This window comes from Chrysochloris asiatica, unplaced genomic scaffold (genome assembly GCF_000296735.1).
Source record: "Chrysochloris asiatica unplaced genomic scaffold, ChrAsi1.0 scaffold00118, whole genome shotgun sequence".
NCBI lineage: Eukaryota > Metazoa > Chordata > Mammalia > Afrosoricida > Chrysochloridae > Chrysochloris > Chrysochloris asiatica.
The window spans coordinates 875,051-885,592 of record NW_006408636.1 but is presented as its reverse complement, the minus strand read 5'-3'; the positions used below and the strand labels follow the sequence as shown (position 1 = coordinate 885,592).

Here is a 10,542-nt window from a genome sequence, read left to right as displayed (position 1 = left end):
TTTTTCCATTTGCTTTAGCTTCTCTACGTTGGAGATCAAGTTTCAGAGTCTCCTCTGACATTCATTTTGACCTTTTCCTTCTTTCTTGTCTTCTTAATGATTTTTTGCTCTCTTCATGTATGATGTTCTTGATGTCATCCCACAACTCTTCTGGTCTTCAGTCTTTATGTAGATATGTGCATATTAATGTATATTACAGCACTATTCACAAAAGCAAAAAGATGAAGACGGACTTAAGTGTCCATCAATGGAAGAATGGATGAACAAACTTTGGTACATATACACAATGTAATACTATGCATTCTTTAAATGCAGTGAAGAATCTGCAAAACTCCTCATAAAATATATGAACCTGGATGACATTATGCTGAGTGACTTTCGTCAATCACAAAAGGACAGATATTGCATGAGACCTTTATTGTAATAGCTTAAGAAAAGACTTCCATACTAAGAGAAACATTCTTTGATGGTTACCAGGAATGGGAGGGAGGGGAGAGTAATTCACAGTTTATAAGGTGAACACATTTTAGCTCAGGTGACAGGGAGGGCAATATACAAGAAAAGGGAGGGTAACACCCAAGAAAAGGGAGGATAGCAGATGAACAATGAAAATATAGGAAGACTTAGGGAAGTATGTATAGTCTAAATGGGATAGAGGTAAATAATGATTTATACACAATCTTGGAACAGCAGTGTTCAGTGATCTAGGAATGGAGAGTTAGTCTGAATGGGTAAAGGAAGGGGAAATGTTTATATGTTTGGATGCCTTGTGGATATTGATTTTCCTGCATACTACGGAAAGGAGCTCAGGTAGTGTAGTGGTTACGAATCGGGCTGCGAAACGCAAGGTCAACAGTTCGAAACTACCAGCTGTACTGCAGGAAAAAGATGAGGCTTTCTGTTCCCGTAAAGATTTACAGCCTTGGAAACCTTGTACAGGGTCTCTATGAGTTGGAACCAACTCCACGGCATATAACAACAACAACAACAACAACAACACGGAGTCCTGGTGTGGCGCTGTGGGTTAATGCACCAGACTGCAAAGCCGTTTGAATTGCAAGGTTGGCGATTCAAGCTCACCAGCTGCTCCTTGGAAACCCTATACAGGGTTGCTATGGGTCAGAATTGACTTGATGGCACTCAACAACAACTGCAAAATAGACATTTAAGTGTGATAGAAATTAATATTGGGAATTATGATTACAGAAAGCTTGTAAGTCTGTCTTCATCCTATAATTGATTGGATTTTCTAAAAGGGGAAATAGAATTTTCCCAGAGAAATAGGCTTCCTGTTAAGCCTTTGTAGAATATGGAGCCTGTTGTGTAATCCTACACTCCACCCAAAACCTCTGTGTTGGGAGATTCCAACTTGAAAATAAAAATGCAGACCTACCCAGCACTGCTGGTTGAACAGATGAATCTTATTAAAAGAAATACCTGTGGAGAAAAGTGGACTCTCTGGCTGTCATAATATCAAGCAATCTGTTTGTTTTGAATATATGAAGGCAAGAAAAGTCAGCCCATCAAGCCAACCTCCATTCTAAGACTCAAACTCAAAGTGAAACCATGAGCAATATAGTATACTTGTGGGTGACCACCTAGGTTTATTTGTGAGTGGAAGTTGGGGAAATGGAGCAATGAAGAATAGACTGTTTTGCCATGTTTCATTGACACTGACCTTGAGATGAGAGTGAGAAGAGGAAAGCTTGGTTAGTCTGAAGTTTAAGGAAAATGTTTGAACTCCTGAGTCCACAGGCACTGACCTAGCCCCTGGGTACAAGAGCTGAGAGTGATGTAGCCAGCTGGTCTGAAGTGCAGGGAGTCATGCATGAATTCCAAAACATGTAGATAGAATCCATTTGACCTAGCTTGGATGACTTGATCACCAGAATTCTACCAGATAAAAACAAAGAGGCTTAATACTGTGAGCAAGTATAAATTGCTACAATTTGATGAATTTATGGGTGCAATTGATCAAAATTTCAACCAGAATGGAAGAGCTCTTCGTATCAAAGAACAAGTTAGTTACCTCTGTGCACTGGGTGATGTTGTTGTTGTTAAGTGCCGTCGAGTCGGTTCTGACCCATAGTGACCCTGAACAGGGTTTCCAAGGCTGTAAATCTTTACAGGAGCAGAAAGCCTCATCTTTCTCCGGCGGAGCAGCTGGTAGTTTCAAACTGCTGACCTTGTGGTTCGTAGCCCGATATGTAACCACTACGCTACCAGAAATCTGGGTGATAGGGGCGGACAATCTAGACATTGGCTACCCCAAATGGGGGTCTATAAAAGCACAAAGTGTCTAGCTTTCAAGCTTTCATGAGTGTGTTTAGTTACAGAATGAGGAGGTTAAGGTAGAATCCCCTTTTAATAGTTTTCCTTTTTTCCAGATGGATCTGGTGAAAGGGGATGGTGGATGATGGTGATAGGATTTTATGACTCAATTGTGAATAGTTGTTAGCAGGATTAATTGTGATTCTCAAAACTGTAATTGTAGAAGATGTGTAACTAAATGAGGGAAGTAGTTAAACTTTCATTTCAGGAACAGATGATTCCAGGAAGACCATCAAGAAGGAAGAGCAAGAGTGGAGTGTGAGATCTAGAAAAACAGGAACAGCTGATGCAATGGCATGGAGAGATAGAGCTGCTTCAGGTTCTATGTCCATAGACTGAGTAAGGCTGTGTTCCTGCAGGCAGTAGTCTGGCTTGCAGTATATGCCCTTAGGACAGTTAAATGAATACATATATTTGTATGTGTACATCAAATATTTTTGCTTTGTTCATTTGTGAAATATAAGATCTAAAAGAGAAGCCAGAGGTTGGAAATAGGATAACTTTTGTTGTAGGGAAGGGGTTGTAATCACTGAGATGAAGCAAAGTGTATGGTTTGTTGAACCTCTGCTATTAAACTCCAATAAAAAGGTTAAAAAAAGAAAAATGACCAACATAATTCAGCATATAAATTAAAAAAATGGCAAAGAACCACATTATAATATTGATTGATGCAGGAAAGTCATTTGAAAAAATCCAACATCTATTCTTGATAAAAACTAGGAATTGAAGGAATATTCCTTAACATAATTAAGGGCATATATACAAATCCAACAGTAAGAATTACTTTCAATGAAGAGACACTGAAAGCACCATTTGTGAACAGGAACTAGAGAAGGCTGCCCTTTATCACCACTCTATTCAATATTGTCTTAGCCAGATGGAGTCCTAGTGTGGTGCTGTGACTGTGTGTTCATGCACTGGACTACAAGTCCAGTTTGAACTGCAAGGTTGGTGGTTCAAGCTAACCAGCTACTCCTTGGAAACCCTATACAGGGTCACTATGGGTCAGAACCTACTTGATGGCACTTAACAACATAAGGCAAGATCTCCAGGACATACCAGAAAAGGGACTAATATCTAAAATGTATAGAAAACTACAATACCTCTACAAATAGACATCAGCAATCAAATTAAAATGGGCACAGGACATAAAGAGATGCTTCACCAAGGAAGACATCTAGGCAAACAACACATATTTAAAGAAATGCTCACGGTCATTAGCTATTAGAGAGATTCAAATCAAAACATCAATGAGATACCATCTCACGCCAACATTAAAAGCTAAGTTAAAAATTCTGGTGAGACTGGAACCCTCCTACATTGCTGGTGGAACTGTAAAATGGTTCAACCACTCTGGAGAATGGTATTGTGATTCCTCAGAAAATTGGAAATAGAGATACCTTATGATCCTCTACTTGGTACATATCCACAATAAATAAGAGCCAGGACATGAGTAGATACATGCACAGTGATGTTCATTGAAGCACTATCACAACAGCAAAATCAATGGAGGCAGCCTCAGTGTCCAATGGCTAAACAAACTTTGGTGTATCACAATGGTATAAGGAGTCCTAGTAGATTGCGAACTGGGCTCCTAACCACAAGGTCAGCAGTTCAAATCTATCAGTCACTCCAAGGGAGAAAGATGAGGCTTTCTGCTCCCATAAAGATTTACAGCCTCAGAAACACTACACAGGATTTCTATGAGTCAGAATGCACTAAGTATGAATCTTGGAAAACTGTAAGTTGTCAAAAATGAAATGGAATGCATAAAGATTGATATCCTAGGCATTAGTGAGCTGAAATGGATGGTATTGGGCATTTTCAATCAGACAGTCATATGGTTTACTATGCTGGAATGTCAAATTGAAGAGGAATGGCGTCACATCCATCATTCTGAAGCAAAATGCTACTTGTGATAGTTTGTGAAGGGATAATATACATATGGACTCCTGGTGTGGAACTATAGTTTAAGCACTGGACCACAAGGTCGGTTTGAACTGCAGGTTGGCAGTTCAAATCCACCAGCTGCTCCTTGGAAAGCCTATACAGAGTTGCTATAAGTCAGACTTAATGGTACTTAACAACAACAAAAGTATCCATATGCCTACAAGGAAGATCAGTTAATACTATTATTCAAATATACACATCAACCACTACAGCTAGTGATGATGATATTAAAGAAGTCTACCAAGTTCTTCATTTTGAAATTTATCAAACATGCAATCAAGATGGATTGATAATTACTGGTGATTGAAATGTGAAGGTTCTAAACATAGAGAAAGGGTCAGTAGTTGAAAAATATGGTCTTGGTGATAGAAATGATGCTGGGAATCTCATGATAAGAATTGTGCAAGACCTCTTTATTGCAAATACCTTTTTTCAACAAATAAAAGGTATTTTCAACTATACATATTGGCCACATCAGATGGCATACACAGAAATCAGATTGACTACATCTCTGGGAAGAGACAAGGAAGAGGCATAATATCATTAGCAAAACAAGGCAGGGCCTATTTTGGAGCAGACCACCAATTGCTCATATGCAGTTGCATGCTGAAGCTTCAGAAAAGTGAAATAAGTCCATGAGAGCCAAAATATGATATTGACTATATACCACCTGAATTTAGATACCATAACAACAACAGTTTTGGTGCATTAGACACTAAAGACCAAAGGCCAGAAGAATTGTGAGATGACATCAAGAATATAACCCATGTGTTGAAAGTAAAGCTGATGATCTTGAAAAACAAAAACAAAAAAAGAAACAGAGGGAGGAAGTGGGATAAGTGATAAAACGTTGAGAGAATTGCAATCATTGAGATGAAACCAAGTGTATGATTTGTAGACTGTGAAACTGCTGATGTACTCTGCAAGTTTTCACCCAGTTCACACACACAAAAGTTAACAACAACAACAAAAAGAATATAACACATGAAGAATGCAAAAGGTCATTTAAAAGATAGGGATAAAAGAAAAGACCAAAGTAGATGTCAGAAGAGATTCTGAAACTTACTCTTGCGTGTAGAGAAGCTAAAGTGACTTGAAGAAATAAGGTCATAAAAGAGCTGAACAGAAAATTTCAAAGAGAAGCTCTAGACAACAAAGTCATCTTATAATGAAATAGCAAAGACCTAGAGTTAGAAAATCAAAAAGAAGAATATGCTCATATCCTTTCTCAAGCCGAAAGAACTGAAGAAAAAAATCAAGCCTCAGGTTGCAGTATTGAAGGATTCTAAGGACATTATATTGAAGGATGCTGGCAACATTAAAAGAAGATGGAAGGAATTCATAGAGTCACTGTACCAAAAATAATTTGTCTATGTGCAATCATTTGAAGAGGTACCAAATGATCAAGAACTAATGATATTGATGGAAGAAGTCCTGGCTCTAGTGAAGGTGTTGGAGAAAAACAAGACTCCAGGAATCAACTGATGCAGCCCTGGAGGTGCTCACTAATAATTTTATGTTAAGAAATGTCAAGGCAGCTTCCCTGTCAATAAATTCGAAGAGATGCATATTTTTGCCCATTCCAAGGAAAGGTGACCCAACGGAATGTGGAAATCATTGAATAATATCATTGCTATCACATGCAAATAAATTTTTACTGAAGATAATTCAATTGACAGCGAACTGCCAAAAATTCAAGCCAAATTCAGAATCTGAACAAGGGTGAGAAAGTGAATGGAACGACACCAAATATCAAGTTTGATTAAGATTATTTCTACTGAGGTTATTTCTATAGCAACATCATTTCTACTTATGAATTTATATGTGCTGTAAATATATCCACAAATACAGTAGAGTATACATGGTGCAAAGTTAAAAAGACTTGTTATTGTTGTTTTGACTCACAGTGACCCTGTACAGGGTTTCTGAGGAGTGGCTGGTGAGTTTGAACCACCGACCTTACAATTTAAGCCAACCTTGCAGTCTAGTGCTTATCCTAAAGTGCCATAACCAAATACCTTTAGAGAATGATTTGCTGGGCCTGGGGGCTCAGGACCACAGTCTTTTAGGATACCATGGCCAATTGGCATAGCATAGTCCACAAAGACAATTTTCAACATTCTAACTGGGGTCTTAAAAGATTGCAAGTGGCTATCTAAGGGGCAACTATTGATCTATCTATCTCCAGAGCATAGAAGACTGAAGAAAATCAGAAATGCAAGGAAATAACAGATACAATGAACTAATGGACTATGTGAACTAAAGTTTCCATGAATATTGGAATAGAAGAACAAGATGGTGCCCAAATATGACTACTGACCTCTTTGAAAAGGATCCTATTATGAGGCCCTAGATACAGTGGGAGAACAATATGATAAAAATTCTAAGTAATAAACAAGACAGACTTACTTGTTAAATATAGACTGTGGAACTCCCAAGACTATGACCCTTCTGACTGACACTGAACTCACCCCCTTTGTCAACTTTCAGCCATCTGATAAACAGGCCTATAACGTGAACAGTCATGCCAGGAAGGTACAAACTCCTTATAACAATCAACCAAACAGTATCAAAATGGCAGTACTTACCCAGGTATAAAGCTCAAATGACATAGAAGTATAGGAAAGAAGAATTAACGGAAATGTTAAACATAGGAGGAATTGCGCAGAGTTCTGTTAGTTTCTGAGAATTGCAATGAATGTCATGAATTAAAATGTACATGAATTTTTTTAATGGAAAACAAATTTGACCTGCAAATTTTCACCCAAATCACACTAAAAAGTTTTAAAAAAAAATTGAACTGAGGTAACAGGACTAGGAAAATGTACTCTAGTTCAGTTATGTTGTCTGTGTGGGTTTAAGAAAATCCCTTTTTCTCTGTGATCCTCACTGTTCCCATTGTAATATTGATATGGGGAAAGTGTATTGTTGGCCTAGAGAATCTCCAAGGACCACACAGTACTGACATCCTTTGATTTTATGCAATAATGTCAAGTGAAGAATGCAGATCATGAAATTAATGTACATAAAGAGTTCTGTAAAGATACATGTATGTGTGCTATCTAAAAAAAAGGAAAACTCAGGTTGACTTAAATGACTGTTAAAAGTACTGAGATTTTTTTTCCTTTTAAGTGTTAAGTAAGTAATGCTATATATATTGTTGTTGTTAAGTGCCATTGAGTTGATTCAGACTATTAGTGACTCTGTACAGGGTTTCTGAGGAGCAGGTGGTGGGTTTGAACTACTGACCTTGTGGTTCACAATCCAGTGCTGATCCTGCAGCACCACACCAGGAGTCCATTAAATAAATACCATATATGTTGACATATATCATAAGTGGATAAGCATTTAGAAATCTGTCAATATATATTGTTGTTGACAGAACTGTTGAGTCAGTTCTGACCCATAGTAACCCTGAATAGTGTTTCTGACCTTGTGGTTCAAACTGACTTTGCAGTCCAGCACATTATCCTGCAGCGCTACATGAGGACTTTGTAAATATATATGTATATGTTGTTGTTAAATGCCATTGAGTCTGTTCCAACATATAGTGATCCTGTATAGGGTTTCTGAGGAGCAGCTGGTGAGCTTCAACCACTGACTTGTGGTTTAAACCAGCTTTTCAGTCCATCACATTAACCCACAGTGCCACACTAGGACTAGATATATAATATAAACCAGTATATATTGACAGATTTCTACAAGATTACACACTTATGATATTCTAGGATTGAATCTTCCAGTACATTTCTTTGTACAGGGTTTCCAAGGAGTGGCTGGTGTGTTTCAACTATAATCTTGCAGTTGGTAGTCCAGTGCACATCCTACAGTGCCACACCAGAACTCCATATATATATATAATGTCTATACAAGGTGACTTCAAAAAGTTCATGGAAAAATTACATTGTTTTTAACTTCGATATTTTAGAGGGTTAGGAATAAGGAGTTAAGATAGAACTATGGCTAGATCTAGCCTAAGCCTAGGACTTTGTTTAATATCAGGTTTATGGTTAGGACTAGGGTTAATGTTAGGTGTGTAAAGGTTGGGAGTAAGACTTGGTCTAGTTTTAGTGTTATAGTTAGGTTTATTCATTTTATTTTGTTTTCTTGAAATCTATTTTGATTCCACTGCATCTGGAATTTCTACAACTACATTATATAAATTTGAAATTAGAATATCATAGACTATATACATCTGGAATTTCTATAACTACATCTATAGTTTTTACAATAATATTATTTCATCTTTGAACTTTATGTTTGTTTTTGTTGCAACTTGTATCTCTGGTTCCCTATTTTAGTCTTATGAGCTCCCAGAGTAGGAAGAAAGCGAGAAGGGCTACTTCTGAATATTTAGTAACTGAAAACCTTATGAATAGCAGGGGAACACTTTAAGATAGCACCAGAATATTGAATATTAAAACATGATGAAGAACACCAGAATATTGTCAGATACAGTGCTGGTAAATGAGCAGCTCAAGTTCGAAGACACTCAAAATACAATTGGGGAAGAGCTGCCTCTTCCAAAGTAGAGCTGACCATGATGATGCAAATGCAGTAAAGCTTTCAGGACCTTCATTTGCTTATGGGGCACAATTCAAAACGAGGATAAACAGCTATAATCATCCAATAAAAGGCAGAACATAAAATGCTTTCAGGCATGAATCTAGCAAGATTGGGAGTTGTCAAAATGGAATAGAACACAAAAACATGGATAGCCCTCTTGAAAGCTTGTAAGCCAGTCACTTCTTGCCTTTGTAGCCCCCTCCCCCAATTTTGGATAGTCAATGTTCAAGTTGCCCATCCCTGTCTACTCTGTGTATGGAGGGGGTGGGAATGATCCTCACTGAGAAGAATTGTTCCCTCTTTTGAGCTACTGCATCCATAAGTGTAGGTCAAGTTCATTTAATTGTATCAGGTTACTCTTTTTTTTTTTTTTCCTCCTCTTTCTTCATCTAGTTGAGCTCTGATCACCCAGTCATTGAGGCTAGGTCAAATGATTATCTGCATGTGTGGGTGCTCTTGTGGATATGCCCTCTCTTCTTATCTGCTGGACACTTCACCCTCCACTCCAGTTCTCCATGGCTATGTCACTGACTCTGGGCCCTGGAGTCCTCAGGTCTTGCCACACTGCTGGCCAACCAGGTCTCCACCTGGGTTCACAGGAATCTATTGACCATTGTAGGGCTTAGCTTGCAGCCTTACAGCTGTTTTTTCCTCTTTTCCCCCTGTCGGTGGTGAACGTGGTCTCCCATCAGAGTGTGTATACCCATTGAGTCTTAGTCTTGGAAGGGGGTTTACTCTGAGGGGCCCGATCCCTTGCCTTGATATCTCCTATGCAAGCAACTTGCTTGTTCTTGTAGTCATTGGTTGGTCTGTTTTGGTTTTTTTCCTGTCCGTCTTTCTTTCAAGAGGTATCTTCTGATCTTCTAGCTGCTCCAGGCTGGTCTGCCCATCCTCTCAGGGAAATTCCCACCCCTTAAAATTGTGGCTGCTGTTCAGGATTCCACCTATAGTCTGATGCAATGCATAGGCTCCGCAGGCAGCCTCCTTCACTGGGCACGTTGTATTGCCATTTTAGGTATTCCAATCAGTTATAGGCAGAAGACGGACTTACAAGTTTTCTATGGTGATATTTCTGGCTTTTCCTTTCTCTCCTCTTCCAGTGTCTATTTTACAATGTAATGCAAGGAATATCAAGATTCAGTAGATCACCAAGCATCTTAACATTATTTCCCCCCTTTTCTCTATTCCAACCATATTTCACTCCATGTACCCCCTCGCCCTGTTGTTCCAAGGTTGTGTATACATTATTATTTACCTCTGTCCCACTTAGCCCATGCAAACCTGCCTATTTGTTCTCCCCTCTGCTTTGTTTTTCCATTCCCCTCTCCCCTTTTGTGTACTGTCCCCCTCCCCAGCACCCTAACTAACCTGTGTCTATTCCCTGCCCTGTGCTTTACCTTTCTTTCCCTCCCCTCACCCCACCCACTACATCCCAGCAATCAGCAAAGAATCCCCCCACCCCCCTTTAGCATGGGTTCTTTTTCTTAGTCTTTTACAGTAGTGGTCCTATGCAGTAGCTCTCTTTTTGTGACTGACTAATTTCACTCAACATAATGCCGTCAAGGTCCATCCATGTTAACTGGTGGTTTGCAGCTTCCTTGTTATTCTTCAAGGTAGCATAGTATTCCATTGTGTGTATGTACCACAGTTTGTTTATCCATTCTTCAGTTGATGGGCACTTTGGCTGTCTCCATC

At 38.8% G+C, this 10,542-nt stretch overlaps 1 pseudogene; it reads left to right on the top strand.

The window, feature by feature from the left end:
* The first annotated feature begins 6,723 nt into the window (after positions 1–6,723).
* The window catches only part of LOC102813181, a 30,528-nt pseudogene continuing 26,709 nt past the window's right edge, over positions 6,724–10,542 (top strand).